The sequence below is a fragment of the Cryptomeria japonica genome, chromosome 7 (assembly GCF_030272615.1).
Source record: "Cryptomeria japonica chromosome 7, Sugi_1.0, whole genome shotgun sequence".
NCBI classification, from domain to species: domain Eukaryota; kingdom Viridiplantae; phylum Streptophyta; class Pinopsida; order Cupressales; family Cupressaceae; genus Cryptomeria; species Cryptomeria japonica.
In genome coordinates, this window is record NC_081411.1 from 106,868,483 (window position 1) to 106,895,378 (window position 26,896).

The 26,896-nt window shown below is 34.7% G+C and overlaps 2 pseudogenes; both read left to right on the plus strand.

Annotated features, from left to right (window-relative positions):
• The first annotated feature begins 1,172 nt into the window (after positions 1 to 1,172).
• On the plus strand, positions 1,173 to 8,107 carry LOC131071177 (peptidyl-prolyl cis-trans isomerase CYP59-like; annotated as a pseudogene).
• A 22-nt stretch (positions 8,108 to 8,129) lies between these two features.
• LOC131077821 (uncharacterized) lies at positions 8,130 to 8,770 on the plus strand (annotated as a pseudogene).
• The last annotated feature ends 18,126 nt before the right edge of the window (positions 8,771 to 26,896 follow it).

Below are 26,896 nucleotides of genomic sequence, written 5' to 3' on the forward strand. Positions count from 1 at the left end.
GCCAAAAAAAAAACAATTATTTATGTTTTTGATGAAAATTTTCTGACACATTTGAGGTACAGCCGTATGGATTTTTGTGCCTCGTAAAGCGTGTCAATGAAAAAATCATGGCCCAAATGCCCTTGTCACCGAAATAGGCCGAATTATATATCAAAATTTGTGGAATCGGCCTCCTGAATCCAACCATGAGGTACTTTTGGCACCAAAATGTACCAAAATATCAGCTACACCCAGAAATAGAAAAAAAAAAACTGCACAAACCCCTGAATACTCAGATATGAAGAATGCCCAAAAACTCTCATGAAGATAGCAGGGGCATGCAGATCTGGAGCTTTGATACCATATTGGAGTTGAGGAAAAATCAACTCTACAGCTCCCAAAGATCACTTGCATGCAAACCTGTCACAGAAAGAGAGAAGCAAAATAGCTATGGAGGCTAGAATTCAAAGCTCTAGAAAATAGGAGTCATATTGATTGTGCAACAAGAATGCAATTCAATAATTATAGTTGTTAATGAAAATACAAAGAGAGAACCCTTATAAAAGGATACTCAAAACCCTAAAGGAAAAAACCCTAAAGAATTATAAGATTCCTAAGTTTAGCTTAAGCATAGAGTATAATAGACTTATAATTAAATAAATAATTATTAGCTTATAAAAGATAACTCTAACAATTATTATAAAACAAGTTCTTTTAGCTCACATTAGTTTTGGTTGGGCATTACTAGCAAAAACAATGTAGTTATTTTCATACTAACAAACAATGTTTCTTCTAGAACATAATCTTCTTAGTAGGATGCAAAATTAGTTTGTCTTTTATCAATAATTATCTTTTATTTATATAAAAATCATGCAATTAATTTTCATAGAGATGGAACCAATCCTAAAATCTTTAACATGTTGAAAATTTAATAGACAAATGCTATGCCATAGTAGCATACATGATAAATTAACATTTTAAGCAATTGAATTGCAATGTTCTTTATTATGCATCTATTTTAGTTTTATGGTCTCTAGTTTTTGTGTATGTAATTACCATTCAACTTTTTATAGAGAGGATTACTATCTGATAAACATGCATGGATAGTTTGTAAGGCCAAGATGTCCTAAAAAATGTTTGATAGGAAAATATTATAATAAAAATAATCATATCATGCTTTCACAATCTAAATAATGATATTGCTAAGCAGAGGCAGCAACAGCGGAGACATTGGAGCAGGTTATGGTAGAGGTACTAATGAAGTCTAGATTTCATCATTCTACAGTTCAAGTTGTTTTCTTGGTTGTTTCAGGTGTCAACCATGTAAACAACCAATATTGAATACTTCAAGTTGTTTGTTTTCTATTACGATGTTGATACTATTCTTGTGCTTGATCACTATATATTGGCATAGGTCTCTAATAGTTATTTTTTTATTGTTAAATGAGATGAAGCTTAGGACTTGAGAAAAACATCAGGATAAGAGAAATCTATGTACTTGTGTGATGATGGATTCAGTCAACTGCACGATTAATTTGTGAGTGGCATCAACTAGAATAATAACAACTCCCTCAGAGCTAGAGGAACCTACCATTGGAGTGCTTTATTATTTTTCGGTAAGAATTTTTTTGGCATTTGAATGGTCAAATTTAGCTGGAAGACTCTGTGGTTAAGGAATTTGTAGTGAATGAATGAAATATTATAGTAAGTGACTTCTTATTGCACAGAATACTAATAAATAATGTATTGGATTATACAAAATACAAGTTAAAGTATCCTTTCAGCTATATACCCTGTTTTTTGCTCTGTTTTACTATTTGTTGCTTGCTATTATGTTTTTTATTGCTTCATTCTTCCTGTTACTAGATTATCACCTATAAGCTCAATCAGGTAGAGCCACTAGGTTTTTGAGCAAGTGGTATTTCATAGCCTCTCTATGTTGCATTCAATTACAAAGGAAGTAGCCTCAAAAGATTGCGAAGTAAATCATTTCATTGATATAAATGTACGAAGCATAGAAAGATTAGGCAAGTCTTTCTGAAGGGATGTAATCTTTATTAAAATAATGGAATGCATGTCTCACACAAGGAGCCGTGAGACTGACTATATACATCTGATACTGGTGCAAGAAGGAAATACATAAGCATGTATGCATGAGTATAAAAGAAAAGAGAGAATGTCGAGAGTGGAACCAATCATTACCTGAATGACTGGTAGGGTTGGAGTAGCCTTGATGTTGCCTTTGTATTGCTGTTTCATCCTTGTCTGCATCTGCCTTCTAGTATCTACAAAAAAAATAAAATATACAATGAGTTAGAACATTTTGTTCTAAGCAATGGATTATTACATTCCTAACATGTATACTAACATATGCATGTATATACAGTTCCTACATGCATCAGGTGCATATAATCGACATCGCGGAAAATATCGGAAGAAGCAAATATCAGATCATAAGAAATCAAATGCATCTTATTTCTAACTTGTTTGCTTCATGTGCAGCTAGAGGACGGGTTCATTACTTGTTAGTCATCAATTCTATGGGTGGGGTTAAATGTTGCTCCCACAAGGTTGAGCCCAACTCATATGAAATCAACAAAGGTATACAGTCATATCTCAGAAAATGTTACATACAAGAATCAAAATCAATATGGACAAAAATCATTCACGCCACATGTCACATGTCTCAAAAGATGTATGCAAGGATGTATACATGTCAGAGTAATCTCCACTATGCAGTGTAGGGCAACATAGTGTAGCAACAACACTCAAAGTATGGTAGTAAGAAGTAATGCTTTCATCTTTCAGCTACAACAGACATGAAGGCAGTTCATGCAGTCACAAATGGCACATACTTAAAATTTCCCCAAGCAAAGGGTATAGAGAAGTAAAGAACCATTTTTATCACAGTTATATGGGAAATGGAGAAGTATTTGTTAATAGATAATGAGTTACAACAGTCATATAAGAGACTTATAGCAGCCTTCAACCTCACAAAGAGAGTGAAGTGTGACACCAATATCAATATGAGCAGCAAGTCTATGAGTTATGAGTTGGGACAAAGTTGTTTTATAGTGAATATGTTTCATATTCACACTAAACAGGGCAGTCATTGAGTATGCTTTCGAGATGACTTATTAACAAAAGATCTCATGCAAAGAGCAAAATTTTTCTAATAAGGGTTGATGTAAGGGGACAATGCATTTAATATACACACTCATAAACTTAGTGGGAGCATATTATAAAGCCAAAATAAAGTGATTATAGTCCCAATCATATAGCCACTTACAGTCATGAGTAATAATCCTGCAAATCACTGGCAAGAGTAGTCACAGACAACAAATAACACAATCAAAGATTTATAGCAGTTCTAAACCAGTAAATAAAGAGTATTCTCATATATAGCGGCAACCTTCATGATCAAAGGACAGTGACCAAGTAGATAAGAAGATATCTTGTGACTGTCACAGGGACCAAAGACAATAATGTTGACATCCAAAATCACAAAGGTTTTTTTTTTTTAAGAAAAGACTGAGATCCTAAATCATTAGCAATTTGCAAGTCTCATGGTTGCAGGGAATAAAGAAAATAATGATTTTTTCATATAAATCAACTATAATAGCAGGGTTTCACATAAGAGAATTCACAATAGTGATAATGCTTACCTTATATAAAAAAAGGGCCTGCACTCTTTTCTCCTCAAAAATGTGAAAATGTCTAAAAGAGTCTGCTAAAAAAACAAAAAAAACTTTGCATTTTCTCTTTGCGGAAAGGATCAGACATGTAGCAAGGGAAGAAATCATGCCCAACAGATGCAGGAAAATCTTACCTATGGCGGTAGGTAATGGTGGAATGAAAGCTGTCCAAAAAATTCATTCAAACCCTCAACAAAATTCGCCCAACACTCAAAAAAAAGAAATCAGCGAAATCCGCCCAGAAATCAGAAAATATCACCCAACACACAAAATCGGCAAGAGGATACTCAAGAACAGTCAAAAATCGTGACCTTGCAGGCGCAGATTCGACTTCAAATCATAAAAATGGAGGTTGATTCTCAGAATTTAGCTGATGGAGCAACTTCCCACACATTTTACACAAAAATCCCAGTGGAGTGCGTTCAAAAAATGCCTAAGATAGGTGCAAATGCGACCTCCAAACCCTAGCGACACCCAGCAGAGCTTCCAAGTGAAGCTTCCAGCGAAGATAAAGATATTGAATGCAAAATGAGGAGCGAAATGAATAGTTTTAGGGTTATATTTTCCCTAAAAATATCCATTGATGAATTAGGCATTTTTTTTTCCTTTCATTTTCATTCTTTTCTTTTCTTCTCCGTCTATTTTCCCCGTGAATGCCTTAGGGGGTCGTTAAAATGAGAAATATTCCCCTTGTAATATTTATTAAGTGACTTATAAATGTCACTTAGTATTTTGTTTTTCATAAGATTAAAATTTATTAAGTGATATTTATAAGTCACTTAATAAATATTCTTTTTATGAGGAGTTTAGATATAAATATTTTAAATAAAAATAACATGTATATTAATTAAAGTAGTCTAAAATTTATCATTTAATCAAATATTTGTTTTGTTTTAATTTTACACTTAAAAATCAAAATACTATTAAATGGAGCAAATATAACATTTATTAAAGTGATAAATTTAGGTCACTTTATTAAAAATATTTTTTCATTACATTTATAGTATTTTAATTTTAAATGTAAACATAAAGTAAAACAAATATTTAAATTACATGATAAATTTTAGATCACTTTATGAGATATTATCTTATTTTTATTTATTGAGCAGGTCAAGGTATATCTTGCATTAATGAAGGCTTGCACGCCGGTCAGGAGATATTTTGGGGCATTTATGGTGAAATTAAGAGCTTTTATGGAAGAGCATGGGGTGGCTTGACTTTTAGTTTAAGTACTTTCAGTTTTACACTTGTTTTTTACCCTAAAAGTGGGCTTTTTAGGTTGAATTCGACCAAGTGATTAGGTTTTACCTGATAGGATGCAGTTGTTGGAAATAGCATATATACTTCCTTCCTTCTTCATTGTAAGGGTTCTCACTTGTTCATTTTTTTTTGGCAAACTGTAATTTCATACTTCTTTCTGCAGAAAATGAATGATTTTGTAACACATTTTCAGGAATAGTACAGATTGGTGATACCTTTTTGCAGTAACAATTAGTTCATACCTTCCCATTTTCTTTTGTTATTGTGGGTTCTTATTTTTTAGTGCAGGTTCTTGTGAGATTCTTTGTCCTTGGAGCTGTATCTTTTCATGTTGGTACCTTTATGCAGGAAAATAATCATTTGCAGGTTATAAGCTATTTATCAATAGTTATTAGTTTTAGGTTGTGAAAGGGTTCTTTCCTCTTAGGACTATTATTATCCAACCTCTTTATGAATCATTGATGCAAAGGTTATCTTTTTTGGGGTTGTGAAAGAGAGCTTTATTATTACTGTCATATTGAATGTCACTCTTTCTTGCTTTTACGTTTTTCAACATATTATCTAGTGCATCACCTTAGGGTTAGATTTTAATTTTATATGTCCTCCTCCTTACTCTTTTCTCTGAAAAAATTGTTAGTTTAGGTGAAGTACTTGGAAAGAACCAGCTTACTCTGGAGGTCCACTTCAGTTTTAGGTCACCCACAACTTGGAAGTGTTCCCATGTTTCAATAGGTATCTGAAGTTCGCAACTTTAGTTAGGGTGCATGCTTTATTGATAACGGTTCTATTTTGGGCCTTTTTACAGAACTAAGAAGGAAAGATAAATCATTATCATGGTGAAATTGTTGACCAAGTGCGGTGCATTGTTTGTCTGCAGTGCTTGAGGTAATGTTGGTTGTTTGTCAGTTTTCCATTTTCTCTTTTTCAAGTTGGTTTTGTTATCTAAAATTTCATTACCCATGTAATTTTAGCCAAAGGATGCATATTTATCAAATGATTGCATTTACATAAAGATACATCGCAGTGTTTAAAAAAGAGGGAAAAGAGGATATTTTTCATTTGTATTGAACAATGATAGATTACAAATTGAGTTCATGCATCTGAAGCATATTTATATACACTGAGTTTCTTAAAACCTCACACAAGCCGTGAGCTTAGCATTCTTATCTTTCCTACATATCCAAAACAAAAAAGGATAGAATTAAAAAATGAGTGTGAGGATAACCAATCATTGCCTTGGGTTGCTTTGACTGGTTATTGGCTGCCCTGTTGCTCTTGTGAATGTTTTCTCGATCTTCAGACTTTGAAAACTCCCACTTTCCTGCACAAAAAAGAAGAGGTGTTAGATCCAACCGATCTAAGCAATGAAAGATTATCCTACGGCATATCATTTATTATAGCCTATCATATTTCTGTTTTGAAAGGGCGGGAAAGATAAAGACAAATCACTGCTTCAGAAAAAAGAAATGTTTATGCTAACGTGTTTGTTTCATGTGCAGATAATTAGTTACTCTAATTGGCATGTGCCCCTGACCGAGGCTCCCCTCGGGTATGAGCCCGACATACCCTTTAGAGTAACTAATCTCATAATATCAAGTGGAATGATGAAGAAACCAACTGAAGTATTAAAGGGACATGTTTGTTTTAAATATGAAACCTTTTACTTTACTATCCATGATATGCATAAAAGAAAATATTAATGAATAAACTGTTTTAAGGGACATATTATTTCAATGTGAAACCTTACAGTATTTAAAAAGGGGCAATACCACATCGTGAAGATAAACAATCCAATGCAGCAAGTTGGTAAAGGAACAGAGTATTTGAGTTTTAAATGCATGTTCAAACAGTGAACTTCAATGAAATCAGAATCAACTGGAAATGAAATGAATGTCACGAGCCCGTGCTCGAACTTCATTTCTACATAAGATCAATCCCAGCATGTGCCAAAGTCAGAAATTCAATAAGGATAAAACACAATCTAATCAAAAGAATCAAGTACTACAACAATTGCCTTTTCCATTCAGTGCAAAAGGACTTCATTGCCCAGACTGGTGGTCCCAGTGGAAAGGGTATGGGTGGGGATTCGATATATAAATTTCTTTATGGAGAACAGGCACGTTTTTTTTTGGTGATGAGATTCATCCCGATATTAAGCATACCAAGGTTGGAACAGTTGCCATGGCAAGCGGGGAAGAAAATCTTAATGCTTCACAGTTTCACATTACCTTGCGAGAAGAGCTGGATTACCTAGATGGAAAGCATACAGTATTTGGGGAGATAGCAGAAGGATTGGATACATTAATGAGGATAAATGAAGCCTTTGTTGATGAGAAAGGGCGACCATATAAAATATATTCGAATCAAGCACGCATATATATTGGATGATCCCTTTGATGACCCGTCACAACTTGTAGATCTTATTCCAGTAAATTCTCCAGAGCAAATGCCACTTGTGGAAGGAGAAGAAGTGCGTCTGGAAGATGACTGGATACCTATGGATGAACAACAAGACCCAGAATTATTGAGAAGTCACTGCATAGGAAGGAAGCACAATCACGGGCTGTTGTTTTAGAAATGGTTGGAGATATTCCGGAAGCCGAAATAAAACCCCCTGAGAATGTTCTGTTTGTTTGTAAATTGAATCCCGTAACTCAAGAAGAGGACCTTGAAGTGATCTTTTCACGCTTTGGGAAAGTAATATCGGCTGATATTATAAGAGACTACAAGACGGGAGACAGTTTATGTTATGCTTTTATTGAATTTGAGACACAAGAGGCATGCGAGGCAGCATATTTCAAGGAAAAGGTCATGGCTGTTTTAAGTGTGGAGAAGAGGGTCATATTGCCAAGGATTGTCCTGAGAATACCAATGAAGCACCCAAAGATGCAGCTCCAGAGAAACCCAAATATGTTTTGAAAGACACAAACAGGCAGCATGGAGACACTGGTAAAAGCTATGACATGATTTTTGAAGAAGACTTGCCTGCTACTAGCAATAGGAGGTTTCAACATGAGGATCATAGACAGGAAAAAACCAAGGAACTGAAAAGTAATGTCAAGGAGGCAGATTGCGGTAGTAAAGAAAGAGGAGAACCTGATCATTATCATAGAGATAGAAATGATAGAACGTCGCGGATTTATCAAGAAAATCTAACTGTTTTGCAAATCTAGAAACAGTCTTGACTGAAACAAAAGGGATATGCAACTGCAGCAATTGAAGAGGGATTTGGCTCTTCCTCTTCAATCTGGTCAAGACCCAAGTGCTAGAATCCCGGTTGAACATGTAATAAGAGAAATATCATGGCAGCATATGATATCATTGAACTCTTTTGTGAGCTAATTGTGGCACGTCTGTCCATCATTGAATCCCAGAGCAAATGCTCTCTTGATTTACGGGAAGCTCTTTCAAGTTTAATATTTGCAGCTCCAAGATGTGTCGACATTCCAGAACTCCTAGAAATTCGTGATCTCTTTGGAATGAAGTATGGTAAAGAATTTGTAGCTACAGCTGCAGAACTACGTCCAGATTGTGCTGTCAATAGAACAATTATTGAGAAGTTATCAGTTAAAGCGCCTAGTGGTTAAGTAAAGCTGAAGCTCATGAAAGAAATAGCCAAGGAATATCAGGTTGATTGGGATCCAACAGAATCAGAAGAAGAATTCTTAAAGCGTCCAGAAGACCTACTTGATGGACCAAGTAAGTTTATTGCTGCTACAAATTTATCAACAGTCTCTAAAAAGGATCATTGGCCTACTACTTCTGGTCAAAAGTTTGAATCAAAATCCCCAGATTTACATCAAAGTCTCCAGAGAAACATGTCACAGCCACGTTAATCAGACTGGGAAAATTGGGGAAAGCATAAAGAAACAGATTCCCGTTGCTGTTCTCTTCTCAGGTGGATTGGATTCAATGATTTTGGCTGCTTTGTTGCATCAGTGCCTTAATCACAATTATGGCACTTAGTAGAAATTGATGCAGATCCATTAAAGTTGCAGTCATTGTCAAAATATTTGACATCAATCATCAACCTAGCAAAGACATATATGGATCTAAATATTGGGACTGCATTATGGATAGCAGCTTGTGGTGTTGGTCCTCGGGCAAGGATTTGAATGAAGTTTCCTAGCGAGGGTTCTCAGTTAACACCTCCTCACCAATCGGTGGATTTCAAGTGGAAAGACTACTGTCCAATGGTTTTTAAACTCAGATTCATCTATTAAAAAAAAAAAACGGCACTTTCTGGAGTGTTCTGTATGTCTGGTCCTGTGGCACATGTTGATGATGAGGAGAAAACAGCACAACACTCAGTTGAAGAAAGATATTCGTCCTTAGAATCACATTCCTACAGTGAAAGGGAAGGGCATTCTACTATTACAGATGGAGAGGATGCTAGAAATTCAAAAGATATAGGATGCTACAGAACAGGAGAAAAGATTTTTCCAAATGGTGATCTTCACACTGGTTCACTCCGAGGGAACCTTAAATGGGGATTGTTATGAAAGTTCATGGAATCAGGAAATGCCAGAGGGGCCTAGGAGGTATAGTTGGGAAAATGGAAATGTTTACTTGGGGGATTGGAATCGTGCAAAATGTGGTGATACGATATGCTAAAAAACAAACACAGCGCGTTATCTTCCTGGTAAATATGTATGCAAAACGTAGTGTATGCCAGATAAAAACGGACACAACAAGTTTCCTGGTAAATGTGGCGAGCATACCTGTAGAAAAAGAGGATTTGCATTCAGAGATGAAGACTCAGGAAGCCCAGTACCCTTCATCCATGGCGGCACCAAACCCTCGAGAACCTTCCAAATGGTTTTCATTTTGCAAAAAATTAGGAAAATGCGATGGGAGTGAGATATTTTTAGGGTTATAAAACCCTTTGCCATATTTTATATTCTCCCTCAAGTCCGCTGGACTTTATTTTATGCAATATGATAAAAATCAGACATATTTGATAAATAAATGTTTATTAATATATCAAATATGTCTTACTTTTATTATATTTTTGTTTTTATTTTCGGTCCAAGACTGGTATTTATTTGTAAAATGTATTTAATTACAATGCAATTATAAATTGTAATTAAATATTATTATTCGAAATGTAAAAGGTATACTCATATGCAAGAAGGAGACTAAGTCTTTTTACTTAGTTTTGAAGAAGAAGTCTTTTCAGTTGGGAGACACAAGGAGAGCATATAGGATCACTCATAACCACTTGGGAAGCATTCAAAAGGAGTTGAGATATTTTTGGAGACAAGAGCGTCTTTATAGGAACATGAGGTTGTTTGAAACCAAATGGAGCAAATCTAGGGAAGTTGGAGCATTTTTAGGTAAAGGGTCGAAGTTGGACTTTTCCACCATTTTGGGGAGCTTTCATTACTTGGTTAAGTGTTTTGAGGCTGTTCCTAGTGCTTTTTTGGGTTGATTATTTATTAAGGAAGACTTTTCCAGGTTTATAGCCCTTTTGGTGTCTTCTAGACTCCTCTTTTTGAGGCACTTTTCTTGCATCCGACCCAAATCAGTTGGGGTTTTTTGTACTTAGTGCCTGAAGACACTTCATTTTGGAGTTAGTTCTGATTATGCAGAGAAGGCTCTTGTGACAACATTTTGTCCTTAGCATATTTTCTTGTATACTTTCTGTAACTCAATTTTGGAGACTGAATATATGATGACAGCATCTTTTGGAGCAAGGTTTTATTAAGTTTCTTTTTCAAGCCTTCTTTTCTTTGTGTATCTTTGTGTTCATAGCATGATTGATAGAGGTAACTAGTGAATTGTATTATTCCTTGTTATTTTGTCTCATCAAGAGCCTAGTTGCAGAAGTGTATTTTGTTTGCAGGTTGCAGTTTGTGTCCACAAGAACATGGAGCTTTCATGTGAATATATATTTTCCTTGATTGCTCAGTCTAGGACCTTTCTGTGAAACATTTATGCAGGCCTATATAGAGCAGAAGTGTTACCCACTAAAATAGAATTTTTTTGCAATTAGAGACCTGTCATTATCATTTTAGTTTCCCTCAAAGTTTGGTGAATCACCTTGTTACTTAGTTTATTTTTATTTTTTCCTTTTCTCTTCCCTTTTCCTACCAAGTTTTCAGTTGTTAGAAGAGCAAATAGGCGATTTATCCAATAGGAACCGGCCTAGGAACCGGAGGTTTCATTTCAAGTTGCGCATTGCCCACATGCAGAAGTGAATCCCATGTTAGGCCAAATTACTAAACTTGTAGTTTAGTAGGGTGCAAATTTGAGCCTTAACAGGTTTATCATTTTATCAATTCATGGTTAGGGTTGGAGAATTACTTCTACAAAAGGACAATTATTTTTGTTACAGAGAGAAAAAGGAGAAACAATCACTGCTTCACATAGTAGTGAAAGAGGGAAAGTATGATCTTGTGAGGATTATATTAATGTACACCAGAGGTTGTAGAGAATTGGTTGACATCAATGGCATAAAACCTCTCCACTTAGCTGTCATCACTGTCATGTAGACTTGTGAGGAATCCAATTTTGTTGTATTATTCCAATTCAAAAAAATGATTTCATCTTAAATATCGAAGAGATCTCTTAATCATCATGACAATAGTGGTTAATAATCACAACAACAATGGGCACACTACATTGCATATAGCAATGAGGAGTTTTGATACAGATCCAACACTCTTCAACAACGTAAGTGAAAAATATGGACATTTGACTAAGTAATTTCCCTGTTAATGTTTAAATCACTCATATGGACATTTTCACTGTTTGTAGATCAAAGAAGTGCTTCAAACAAAAGGTGTTGTGGTGACTCTAGAGATGCTAGGAGATGCAAGATGGATAATGAAAGCAACTACTAAACTAGTGTTCAAAGGCTAAGGTATATCTATAAATGTGGTGATGATTGCCGCAGTGTCCTTCACAACAACCTTCACTTTACTAGGAGGATTGGACTTAAATCTAGGGGGGAAACCAACAACTATATTCATCAATGATTTTCTCTTCAAGTTGTTTGTGATATGCGATGTATTCTCATTATGTACTTCTATTGCATCAATTATTCTTGCAGGTGTGAGTAGAAATCCAGTGGAGACTTTATATTATATTTATTTATTATGGTCAACACTCATATCATTGTCGATAGCATTTGGAACATCCATAAACTTGGTCATCCAATTGTCTAGATTGTTAATTAATAGTCATTGTATGGGTTATGCTCTCATGTTCCCATTACCATATTTGTCATTACTTTTCATTCCAAACAATTCATTTTCAAGTAGAAAGATAGAAGATGTGGTTTCCTTTGCTAGTATCCTTCCTGCTTGTGCCTAAATTGCAGCTTAAGCACAGGGTATGGATATCCATGTAAGCATAAAAGAAATATTATCAGATGTTCTAGCTGCAACTGCCCTGGTCAACATGTATACAAAAAGTGGAAGCATGGAAAAGGCATTTGAATTATTTGATAGAATGCCTCAAAGTTCATGGTTGGAGGATTTTATTTAGATATTATAGTTGGAAATGCTCTGGTAGACATGTATGCAAAATGTGCAAGCATAGAAAAGGCATATAAACTGTTTGGATAGAATGTCTAAAATATATTTATTCAGTTTTATCATCAATTGTTCTTTTTATTTTTATGATATTTTATAGATGTTGAAGAATGAAAAATTACCGTTGTTTGCATTATACAACAACCATTACTTACTTGTGTGTGTTAAAATAATTGAAAAAAGGAAAATTTCAAAAATAATTGCAATGAATCTATAGTTAAAACAAAAGACTATATTTACTATAATGAAAACCAGTAAATAAAAATGACTAAATATACTACAAATGGAGAGAAATCAGTGAAAAAAATGACTAAATATACTACCAATGATTACAATGACTAAACAAATGACCACTTAATAACAATCAATGACTAAATTAATGATTAAATATATGACTTAATTAGTGACTAAATATATGACTAAATTAGTGACTATCATGACTAAATAAATGACCAGATAACAATAATCAATGACTAAATTAATGATTAAATATATGACTAAATTAGTGACTAAATATATGACTAAATTAGTGACTATCATGACTAAATAAATGACCAGATAACAACAATCAATGACTAAATTAATGACTAAATTAGTGATTAAATTAGTGACTAAATCAATGACTAAATCAATGAACAATTCGATAACCAAATCGATGACCAAATTGATCAATGAAAACAACTAATAAATGACTAAAATAGTTTAGTCATAAATTTAGTCGCATGATTAATGACTGACAATAAACTACTAATGGTCATGTGATCAAATTTAGTCATTTATATGCAATTTTTGGTAGTTTTTTAGTCATATATTGTTGTTTTTGTACTAGTGTCAGAACTTTGGTGGCGTTTACAAGGGTATGTTCACAAAGTAAGAGCCTTGGAAGAGTAGTGAAGGAGTAATAGGGTGTGAGGGAGACTACTATACATGTTCCAAGTCATGGTGTGTCCATACATCCATTAAACAATTAAAAGATTTGGTTGTCCTAAACCCTCATGTATGAGTGTCATCACAAGATAGTGGACTGCAGTTGTGCATTTGTAAACCAAGGAATAGATGAGTTGGTGAGATTGTGGAGTGGAGAACTGATGCAACCATAACCAGTAAGAACCCTAAAAAGAGTCAACTGGCTTATGCAGTAAGAGTAACACAACAGAAGTAGTAATAAAACATAACAATTCATATAAAATGATCATATTCAAGTTGTTAGATACTTGATTGAAGTCCCAAAGACACTAAGGGGGGGGGGAATCAATGTCTAATCAGTTAACCAAACATTTAAACTTGTTTGCAACTTTACAACCCAAATTAGTATACTGGTAAATGACCAATAATGCAATAAAGAGAAATAAGAGAGACAACATCAATGCACACCATAACACAAGATATTTTAACGAGGAAATCTGGTAGGGGAAAAACCTCGGTGGGATTTGTGACCCACAATATTTACTCACTGGCCAATATGAATAAATATTACTAATACAATATGGGCCTGCACATGCAGGAAGGCCAACAACATAGAGCTCATTGCTCAATCACAAAAAGAGTCACACTGACTACAAAATTGGATGATTAAATCCAATTACAATGTACTGCTCAAAATAGGATCTACAATGTTGGATTCAGTACCGGTTTAAGCTCTATCAAATACCTCTTCCATAAACCTTTCTTCGCTCTACTCTGCTCTTATTCGCTCATCAAAAATATTACATCAAAATTCATATACAAATATTCGCTCTCATAATCCACTTGCATTACCTGATTACATATCATATTACTTGCTTACAAAATGACCTATAAGATTTCATACATATATGAGTCTTTACAATACATCATGTCGACTATACAATAAAATTACAATACCATATAATTCACATAAATAAAATCTACCTTATGTTGACCTAAGTGCTGGTATGATTCATTGCAGGTGTAAACTGGATGCCGGTGTGAATGAACTTTGTGTAGCTGTCAGTGTCGATATGTGAAGTCTGTTGCCGGTATAATCAATAGAATTTTGTAGAACCCTGTTACCAGTTGGTTGCCATCAATGACAACATCAACCATTCTCATCTGAGTGTATAATGCCAACAATCTCCCCCTTTGGCATTGATGGCAACACTCATGAGAAAAATAAAAAACCAAAATTGCCAAAAACCGAAAGTGCTCCCCTTGAGCAAATGATCTCCTTCAGTATATCTTTTTTTTTTTTTTTAATCTTTTCTCACTATCACTCCCCCTTTGACATCAATGACAAAGGTTGTAAAAAAGAATAATAAATTTAAAATTCTACCTCGTTTCCTATAACCTATTATGTACAATCTGAAAGATATCTACTACAATCAGATTAAGTCCTTGTAAAAATTTAGAACTATCAGAAATGATATCTTCTATCTGTCGGATCATGCTAGTTAGATGATGCATTTGTTGCTCCAGTGATCTTCCTCCTGGAATAGTTGCCTTAGATAGTCCATTCTAGTGTGTCAACAGATTGTCCAATCTAGGACCAAGTTTGTTCTTTAATTCACGGCTTTTAACCTTAATCGAGCTTTCTCCTTTTCAAGATTTTCTATTTTCTCCTCATATATTGCCATTTCTTGATCTAAAACTGAAGTGAGTTCAGAAGAACCAATCAGGTTATCTGCTAGATCATCAATTTCCTTTTGTGTCCATTTGATCTGATCATCAATATCAATAGTCAAATGGTGTGGCTTGCAAACATCTCTATACAGTTCCTTATACTCCAAAATTGTTGAATTTAGTGTCGGTATTAAGGAATCTAACTTTCTTGTACAATCCTCAATAGATTTATTAAAGAAGTCAGTCTTCTCCTTATTTACCCTTTCTCTAATTGTCTCCTCATTAATCTTATCAATCTACTGAATATTAGATGAAATGAATTTAGACAGTGTGTGTAACTTACCAATAGAGCCTACAATATAATCTACCTTACATGTCGATGCTATCTGTTGTAAAATAGGTAGGGTGTCATCAATAGCCTTGAATGCTAAGGCATTGCATTAAGTGATCTTCTTGATAGAATCCAATAAAACATCTGTCACATTTGTAGGTCTGAAGTCCATGGTGGAAGGGCTAGGCTCAATAACTTTCTTTTCTTCAAATACTTGTCCAATTGCTTTAACCACTTCTTCCTTATTTCCATCATTGACCTCTTCCTTATCCATTTTTGCTTCCTTTTTCTCACTTTGTGTGTCAACTGTATTTTCAACCTTACTGTCATCCTTATTTTCTACCTTATTGACTGTCGGTTTAGCTATACTCTGTTTAAGTTCTTTCTCTGCCAATTTCTCTACCTTCTGTTGAGTGTCAGCATTTATAGGTTCAGTTTTTGATTTTAGCTCTGCTTATTCTTGTTCTTCTACTTGTGCTTCTACTGGTTTCTTAGTGTTAAGCTCGGTAGAATTTGGGATGGTATCAGGTTTCTCAACTTCTGTTGGTATCTTAATGTTTTGAGAGTCAACAGTGTTGACCAGTGACTCAGAGATCTCAATATTTGTGGCTTCAGTTTTGTCTATAATTACATTGATATCCTGAGTGTCTACATTCATGGTAAACAAAATGTTTGCCTTCGGATCAATATTCTTAGTGTTCACTTCCTCTGTTTTCGCTTCCTCATGTTCAACCTGTGCCTCAACTTGTTCTTTAACCTGTTCCTTTTCTTGTTCCTCAACTTGTTTTTCTATCACTACCGGTGGTGTGTCTTCAACTGGTGGGGATAGGTTATCCTTGATAGTCAATTTAGGAATACCACAAACTTTGTTCTTACCCTTGTCATTCTTCTGATATATTTTGGTGAAATATTTGTCTATTTTCTGTCTATCCTTCTCTTCCTTCTTCTCTTTTTCCACAAAGAATATATCCCATTTGTTAGCCGTTTCATCAATAATTTCTTTGACTCTGCCAGCCATTAAGCTAACCTGTCGATGACCACTAGCAAAAACTAATCGGTTGGCTTCTATAATCAATTCATCAATATCCTATCAGGAATTGATAGGGTGAACCACCAACAATGCTTCAACCTTTAATTTCTTATCTAATTCCATTATAGACATTCTTTTTGCCTCAAGTTTCAGATAAAGATCATTAGGCAAATCATCCACTACCTCAATTAAAAATTCCTTGTAAATATCAAGATGTAGAATGATACTTTCTTGAATTGTTTCCTTATCAGAATCCTTGAAAGTATCATAACATTTGTTAACATTGCTAAGATTTCCATCCTAGGTAATTTCATTTATAAGTTCTTCCGAGGATAGAATATCTGATACCTTAGGTATTGGTTTCTTTGGTGTAAGTTTATTTTTTTTAATGTTGGGCTCTCTCCTAGCTTGTTGTTTCTTCCTTAGTGTCCTTGAATTCTTTGGAGATGGAGTAGGTGCCAGTGAAGGTTTTGTTTGCTTCCTTTCAACTCTTTTAAATTTTGCTGCTTTATCACTTTCTGTCTCAGAAGAAGTAACAACCGAGGAAACATGAACTACTGGTGTTTGCTCTGATTGTCTTTTTACTTCAGCAGCAATACCACTGATATTCATTAGACCTTATGTTACCTCTTTAACTACTTTAGAAGAATCTCTCATGAATTTATCTCTTTTCTTCCTCTCCTTCATCATAAATACATCACTCTCAATTGTTTCAACTGTGTCAAATATCTTCTCAGTCGGTTCCCTTGGTGCATCAAGAAGTATCTTTGCATAAGACTCAAGAATGTTCAAATCTACTTCATAGCCCATCTCTGTTATCCAAATGGTTTGAGGAGTAACAAGCTCCATGAATGTCTCATCTCTCTTTATTACAAAACATATCTGCTTGTCATATTTGTCCACAATACTTTGAGGAATTCTTTCTTTTGCCTTCATCTTAGTTTGAAAGTTCTTAAAATAATTTTTTATCAGTTTGTCACCATTAGCACCTATGCCGGTAATTGCTTCCATAATCTGTCTTCCAACAAGGATGTCATAAGCAAATTCCTTGGGACCAATGTTGGGGATCTCCTTTGTGAAATAAAGCATTAAACATACAAGTAAGTTACCAAATCTGAAGGTTCCTTTCTTATCACTCTTGATCTTCTTCAAATTGTCTATCAGTTCATCCTTTAGCCATTCACAAATGTCAATCTTTGCACTGTTCTTCACCATTTGATATGCACTATGTATACACAAACTAGAAACAAAATTTAACCTCTTTGTATGAGCAACTCTGCAGCCAATCACCATACTCACATATTTCACATTCTCATCAGTGATATAACTAACCCTAAGAGATCTTCTATCAGATGTAGTGCCAGTTAGGTTCATAACCACCTTGTTTGAGATCTTCGTCTTCTTGTCAGGCCTAGTAGAGGGTAAACCAGTAATCACCTTGATTGCCTCCTTAGTAATTTTGAAAATAGAGTCTTACCACATAAATTCGCCATGAACCCTGCTAAGTACAAGTCAAACTATCTCATCCAGAAATTTAGGAATGTTTAAGATATCAACAAATCCTAAATCCTCAACAATCTTATGCTCTCGCTTGATTAAACCTGGTTTATCAGCTATAACGTTCTGGCATATGTTTTTCAAATCATCAGCACCCAAATTTTCTATGTTGCAATGAATATATATTCTCAAATCTTCAGCAAAAGCAACTCCCTTTGGAATTTTAGAAAATGCACCAATAGAATCATATTGCTTAGAAATCTTAGGAATAATCTTAAAAACGGGTCTAGGACGCTTAACATACTCTACCACAGTAGGGTTTGCAATGAATTCGGGAACAAAATATGAAGTAGCCATGATACTAAAATAAATACCTTTTCTGCAAGTGAAATCCTCTGAAATGCCTTGAAAATGTCTTAGCTGCTTCGCCTCTTGAATGTCTTCGCTCTCTTCATAAATTTGAATGCTTTGTGATTCGAATTGAGAGGTTACAATGCCTTTATAACCAAAAAGTTCACCAACAAGCGCATTAAATGCTTCCGGTTAAGTGAAAAATTAACATGTTTGCCAGTAAAGAAGAAATATAACTTCTTACCATCAACTAAGGGTAAAATGCATGATTTTCGATTTGTTACCTTACCCCTAAAAATTATTCCTTAGCTGGATGAAGAATCACTAGCTGGTGCAGGATTACCCTGTTCTGTCGGTGCAGTGTCAGATTCATCATTTCTCTGATCTCTCTTCCTAATCCATTGTTTTTAAAATTCTTGCTTGATTTCAGTCACCTTCTATTTGCCTTTGTTATTTGATCTTTTATTCATTCGCAGGTATAGTCTTTCTTCTACAAAATTTTGTAATATGCCCAATCTTGTTACATGCATAAAAAGCTACATTATTTCTCTAAATAGCCTTTCCATAACCTTGACCAGTTTGAGTTGTGCATTGATTAGATAAATGTCCAAATCTACCACAAACATATAATTTAACATTCATTCTGCAATTATCTGAGTTATGACCATTTTTGTTGCATTTGGAACATTGACGGGTGGGTGAGTTTGTATTTTGATTATTCCTAAATCTGCACTGATTTTCTCTATGACCAAATTTGTTGCAATTAAAACATTTCCCATTAAATTTATAAGTATTAGGTTGCCTTACCGGTTTGTTGTGATCATGATTGTTTGCAATACCAGAACTTTCTCCAAGTTCAAATCCAAGTCCAACTGTTTCTCCATCAGGTTTCTGACTTTTTAGCATATCATCAAGATTATCTGAACTCTTCTTGAATTTGTCTTTGTATTCATTTGCAGTGATCAACTCACTTTCCAAAGTGCTAACTTGTCTCATAAGTTCCTCTTTGTCATGTTGTATATGAATCAAATCAGTTTTAAGCATATTATTTTCATAACTAAGCCTTATAGATTCATCTGATCTTCATTGAGTCTTCTGGACAAATCTTCTTCATTCTTCTTTCTATCTTCAATATCTTTGCATAATCTCATGGTTAAATCTTGCATCTCATTCTTCATGTTACTATTCTCTTGTCTCAATTTATCTGCAATATCTCTGAGAGTTTCTTTTTCTTCATCATCTTGATTTTGCAATTGCACATGTAATTATTTTCTCTTATTCTTTGCTATAACCAGGTTATCTTGAAGTTTTTTGATAAATTCTTGAGGTGTTCTATGTTCATCTTCCAATTTGATATTCTTCAACTTTTCTGCATCAAAATCTTCAAGAGCTCCTTCCAACTGTTGCCTCAAACTTTCCATTGGTACCAGTTTCAAAATCTTCCTCAAGCTGTTAGGCTTCTACAAATAGAGGACTAGGCTCTGATACCAATTGTTAGATACTTGATTAGTCCCAAAGACACTGAGAGGGGGGGGAGGTGAATCAGTGTCTAACCGATTAACCAAAGATTTAAACTTTTTTGCAACTTTACAACCCAAATTAGTATACTGGTAAATAACCAATAATGCAATAAAGAGAAATAAGAGAGAAAACATCAATGCACACCATAACACAAGATATTTTAACGAGGAAAATCGGTAAGGGAAAAACCTCAGTGGGATTTGTGACCCACAATATTTACTCACTGGCCAATATGAATAAATATTATTGATACAATAGGGGCCTGCACATGTAGGAAGGCCAACAACCTAGAACTCACTGCTCAATCACAAAAAGAGTCACACTGACTACAAAATTGGATGATTAAATCCAATGACAATGTACTGCTCAAAATAGCATCTACAATGCTGGATTCAGTACCGGTTTAAGCTCTGTCAAATACCTCTTCCATAAGCCTTTCTTCACTTTGCTCTACTCTTATTCGCTCATCAAAATTATTACATCAAAATGCATATACAAATATTCTCTCTCATAATCCGCTTGCATTACCTGATTACATATCATATTACTTGCTTACAAAATGAACTATAAGATCTCATACATATATGAGTCTTTACAATACATCATTTCGACTATACAATAAAATTACAATACAATATAATTCACATAAACAAAACTTTATCTTATGTTGGCCTGAGTGCCGATATGATTCATTGTCGGTGTAAACTGGATGCCGGTGTGAATGAACTTTGTATAGCTGCCAATGCCGGTATGCGAAGTCTGTTGCCAGTATAACCAATAGAATCTTGTAGAACCTTGTTACCAGTTGGTTGGAATCAATGACAACATCAACCATTCTCATCTGACTGTAGAATGCCAACACAAGTCATATAAATTTTGACAATTATCCGATAATCATCAGATTATCAACAAAGAACATCCGTTAGTTAACTGGTTACATGTAGACTTCAAGCCAGAAACAAACCAATTAGGACTCTACAAATCAACCAGATCATAATATGCAAATCTCTATCCTTATTCCAAGTTCTACTTCCTCTTCCCTTACAAATAATTACATGACATCATATTTATACCCACCGGAACATATCCACATCGGCCTCAAAAGATCATATTCACCAATGCAAGAAAATGAAACGTGTAAATAGGTCGGCCCTAAGATTTAAGAAATCTTTCCGGAAAATAACAACCAAATGATGTGGATCAGCCGGAAGGTTGGCCACATGCCAAAGAAAATCAGACAAGACCCAAGATGGATCCACATTCCAAGAATCATGTCGGTAATGAAGGAAAACCAACCGGTAACAACAAGAATTGTCCCCGGAACCTAGAAACAACCAACCGAAAGCGATAACTGACCGGAGAAGAACCCAAATGAACTAGAAATTTGGAATCAACCACATGAAACCGCTAGGAAATTGAAAACAATATCTACCATGAAGAAAAAGCAACTACCAGTACATACTGGTAAGAACACAAAAAACTGCACAAGGAACTAAGTAATAACAAAACTGAAAGGAAATATTTTTGGTTGATGCAAGATTGCTCCTCGACTGGGGATGCTCCTACATTAGACAACCCGAGTAGAAAAAGATGTTCCATTAGAGACAACTCATGAACATCTAAAAGGATTTAGAATGAAGATCCCATACTCATTTATGATCCAAAGATCTTCTTTATCTACCAATCTCTTCTCTATCTCTCTCGGTGCTTCAACCGGATTCTCTAACCTTAAACTCTCTTTGGTTTTCTTTCTTTGCTCCAGACCTGCACATTCTCCCTGTGTACTTCCTTCTTTCTTCTATAGCTCGGGATTTCTTCTGCCACAAGACTTCATCCAGTTTGTCACCATCAACTCCCTATCATCCGATTCCATCTATCCATTAGACTCATCTATCAGATCCTTCTTCCAACTCATGTCACATTCCAGTATAATCTCTACAACTGGTTCTATCAGATATTTCTTCAAATCCTCTAGTATAATCTGTGCAACCGATTCTGTCAAACCTTCCGATATAACCTCTACTACCGGTTTCTTGCAACGTTTCTCAGAACTCAGATTCTTCACCTCCTTCTCTTTCTCCTTCAAATAAATCAATGTGAACTTTTGCTCATCCTTTTCAATAGTATCTAGGTTCCTTCTATAGTCATAAATATCTCCTCTATCATACTGCCAAGGTTTTCCCAACAAGACATGACAAACATTCATTGACACAATATCACATAAAACTTCATCTCTGAAAGGCCCAATATTAAAACTCACCCAACACTGCTCCTTTATCTATACCTTCTGATAATCTTGTAACCAACTTACCTCATAAGGACAAGGATGCTCAAGCCTCTTCAACCCAAGCTTCTCAACCATCTCCACAGATACTAAATTATCAGTACTTCGACTATCTACAATGACCTTGCAACACTTACCACCTGAATTGCATACAGTCTAGAAAAGACTCTTCCTTTGAGTAGATCTAGTATCCTTTCTTTTGAACATAAGGGATTCTCCTTGTTCTAGTGCATAGTCAGATCCGGTACCATCTGATTCTTCACTTGCCACATAACTTCTTGCCATTCCTTGCTTACATTCATAGGATCTATGTCTGGTTTCTCCACACTTGAAATATTTGCCAAGAAATTCTCTACCGATACTACTGCTACCCTTCCTTGGTGTCTTTTGTTCTAGTTCTTTACTCCACTTAGGTTTTGCATCCTCGTCTTCAATCGGTTTCTTCATACTATCATTCATTTTGAATTTCTCCTTTCCCTTATTCGGTTGTCTTCTTCTCACCTTCTCCTCAACCTTCAAAGCATACTAGTAAGCTTCTTCAATTGTTGAAACCTTCAACATACTCATCTCATCTTGAATGTTAAAAGAAAGCCCATTGATGTACCTTGCCACCTTCTCTCTGTCCATCTCTCTATGTCTAGATTTGATTACCGCCTTGTAGAATTCCTTAGTGTATTCCTTCACAGTCATGTTTCTCTATTTCAGGCTCCGCAACTTCTTGAACAACTCCAGTTCATAGTCTCCCGGTATGAACTTGGCCTTCAACCTTGCAACCATCTGTCTCCACTAGGTGATTCTCAATTCACCATTCTCAACTGTCTTTCTGCAACTCTTTCCACCACAAGGCAACATGCTCTTTCAAACTTGATTTGTGCCAACCGGACTCTCTGCGGGTCCTTGACATCCTCTCAAAGTAGTCCTCCAACCATCTGATCCAATCGATCAGATCCTTTGAGTTCAACGTTCTAGAAAAGTTAGAAACCTCAACTTTATTCACTTTGCTTTCTTGCACGAATGCTCTTACGAATCTTTCCTCTCTCTCATCTTCCGGTCCTTCAGCTTCCTCAATCTCTTCACCAACTTACTCATACCCATTCTCAAAGTTAGGGTTTCTTCGCGAACTAGCCAAAGCATTCCTCACTTCATTCTCGAAGTCTTCCATCATCTTCTCTACCCTCCGGAGGTTTGTTCTTCTCGGTGGCATCTCTACTTCCACTCCGGTAAATTGCCTCAACTCGACGATCTGACTACCAGATTCTATATTTTATTGGTTGTTTGGAATTATGAAAACTAATTAATCAATTACTACATATAGCCATTGACGTAAATTATTAAATAATGGTTAGTACGAATACAATATATTTATACATATTTATTTACTGGGAGTTTATAATTAATTAATAATTAAATTGGTGGAATTATATTGGTTGAGTATTTATGCTTATCAGTACATCTATTTATTTATTTATTATTTATTTGATTATTTTATATGTATATGTGAGATATTTATAGTATTGAGTTTAAATTATATTGACTACAACATTTATATGTATCTGTACATTTAATTATTTTTTTATTGTTTATCAATTTATTTATTTTTGGCTCATCTATTTATTGGTTATTTATTATTTATTTATATTGGTTTTGATTTATTGAATTATTATTTATTTATTTATTGTTTAATTTCTGGATGGGTATTTATGTTTGTCTGTACATTTATTTATTTATCTTCTTTATTGATTATTTATTTATTATTGAATTATTTATTGTTTATCTAATTATTTTTTCTTTGATTATTTATTTATTTGCATTGTTGTTTTATTTATTTTTTATTATTTATGTACCTACCCCTTGTTATGATTGGCCCTCTTGGGAGTTGTGATAGAGAGGATAATATTATCATTGTTTTATTTATTTATTTATATTATTTGTGATTTTATATTTAATTGGAGCATTTATTTATATTGTCTTTGATTTATATTATTGGGCTTTAATTTATTATTGTTGTTTATTATATTATTATTATTACATTCTCTTGTTACTAATTGAGTAATTAAATATTACGTTTATACCTACCGTATTATTTTATTGGTTGAGATTTGAAAGTAAGTAAATAATATTATTCTTACCTCAATTTTTGGAAGGGGGTTGGTATAGAATATATTTTATTGGAATATTTTGATTGGCGGATATTCTTCTGTAGTTTTGAATGAGATTCTATTTATTGGCTTTGTGAGAATTTTTGTGGGTGTGTTTGTGGATATCTTTCTGTGACTTTTGGATTTTAGAATTGCTTGGAGTGAGAATTGCTTGGTTGGGTTGAATTTTGGAAAGCTTGTTGGTTTGGATTTTTTCTCTTCTACGATTGCATTACCATCACTCTACTTTCAGGTTGGAGATCTTTTACCATTTTGCATTTTGATTTTTTAAAAGAGTTGTTTTCTTCGTGACTATTAAAAGATTGTTTGGGGAGATTTGGGAATGAATGATTATTCTATTATCAGTAATTGGGAGTAATATTTTGGGAAAAATATTTATATATGATTTTATGAATGTATGTGTTGTATTGCCGAAAAAGGGCATTGGTGTATGTTGATATGTTGATTACAATTTGCCTATGAATGCATTGTGGTAACAGTTGGTTTTGTGAGGTTTATTTGTTGTTGCATACCCTGTCTTGTGTCCTTATAATTTGATTAGATATGGAATGGCTATGTTTGTAATATTTTCTGTGCAAGTTATTGCTGGTATAAGTTAGAATTATTGGATGTGTTGTATTATTGGCCTTAACAAGGCTTTGTTTTGGTTTCTTATTAGCTTTGAATGACTTCTAGGTCGTATTTATGCCATTGTAAGGCTCGTGCCCGAATCTAGGAAAATTTGAGTATCTTTGTATCCCATTGTATCTTTGGTCCCTTGTTGCAATAGCGCTACTCTAGGTTTCAATAACGCCAAAGTAGTGTCAACAGATTTCTGGGTTGGTTTTTGAGTCCCTCAGTTGATTTCTCTGATGGGTCTTCATTATAGAGGCTTGTTTTATTATATTTGATAATTTTGGGGCACTGTTCCGTTCATTTGTGATGTGTGTGAATTCGTTTGGGCTCCGACAAGTGGTTTTGTGCTTGTCCGTTGAGGTTTTGATATGTTTCTCCAGCAAGTTGAGTGATTCCTTGTCGTTGAGGATGGTTAATTGTAGCTCCAGCGAGAGGTTATGTTGTGCCTCGTTGTGGAGGATCATTCTATGTTATTGGGTTGATGTATTGCCCCTATTTATGTGTATTTGAAATTCTTGAGGTTTTCTTTATTATTGCATTTTGGCATAATGAGCTTATGGCTTGATCCTTGCTAAGTGTCTCTTGGTTGTATATTGATGACTGTCTTTGTGATTCGGTTGTATCAGTTTTGCAATGACTTTTGGATGCTTTCCATGTTGAGATTCATGTTATTTGTTATGTGTTATCCTATGGCCTGGTATATGATTAGGGGGAGTGGGCTTCCTTGTGATGACTGGGGTCACGTGAGTTAGGTTGCTTGGCACCTAGACCACTAGGGCACATTGGGAGTTTTTTTTTGGAATTCAGTGATAACATTTAATAATTGATTGGGTTTGGGTTTCACCTAATAAGATAATTCTATTTAGTTTGGGTCATATGAGATGGCAAGCTAACCTCCCTTGTACTCACATAGGTTGAGATGACTCGACATGTTTGTTAAGGGATTGTTTTTACCCTTCTTTTATGAGGGTATCTTGTATGTCTATTAGGAGTATGGATTTCTCTTCTTTGTGAGGATACAATACATGACTACTATCAGTGCATATCTACCTTCTTTGTGAGGCTAGCACGTAGGAGCGTGACTAGTAAGGATGGCCATATTCCCTTCTATATGAGGACAACATGTGATGACACTCCTTTCCTACATGTGACCATGTCCATATGCCATGTTTTAGTGTACTCCTTTGGAAGAGTTTATTATTGATTTCAACCTTGTGTTGTCTTGTGGTTTTTGTTGTGTTGAGTTCATTATGCGCTATGTTGAGTCCCATGGTTGTTAGGTGTCAACCTAGGTCTTGAGTGAGTGTTGGAACCCCATGTCATCTCGTAGCACGGGGGGCGGTTCCTATTTGGTTCCACATGGTCAGGTGATTTGATGCCTTCTTCCATTGGGATATTCTTCTTCTTGGATGTTAGCGTGCGTGGATTGGATTCTTAGATTCTTCATTATGTGGATATTCTTTGGAGCTGATTTCTATGTAATTGGAATAGAAAACATTTTATCATGATGATTTGTATTTGTAGATGAGGTTATGTGCCCCTAAGTTATGTATCTTTATGTATTTGTTGATATAATTGAAAGGGAATATGATGTAGTAGTTTAGGAGGAGATCTCATTGTATATTCATTAATGTATTGGATACTCGTTTATGTAATGTTAGAGTATAGATTGATGTGAAAGAAAGAGATAGTATTTGTATATTTGTATTGTGTGAAATTGTAAGATGGAATTGTATGTATAACCTTAAGGAAAATTTAAGATGAAGGATTAGTAGTTGTTATAGACCTTGTTTAAGTAATGGAAATCATTTGGGTGTGATGGATTATGTTGCTTAGGAGATTGAGCTTCTTGTCTTAGAGATTTGTAGTAAAAACTTAAAGGATATTCTAGTCTTTTTAAAGAGAATGGTTATATTATCTATGTTTCTTTTATGATGAATGATAGAATGGATATTAGGAGTATTTGATTTGGTAGTTTCTAAAAGAATCTAAAGAGTATGTTATGTGACTAAGTTATGCATATGTGTTAAGGATTTATCATAGTTATATGGAAAGTAAA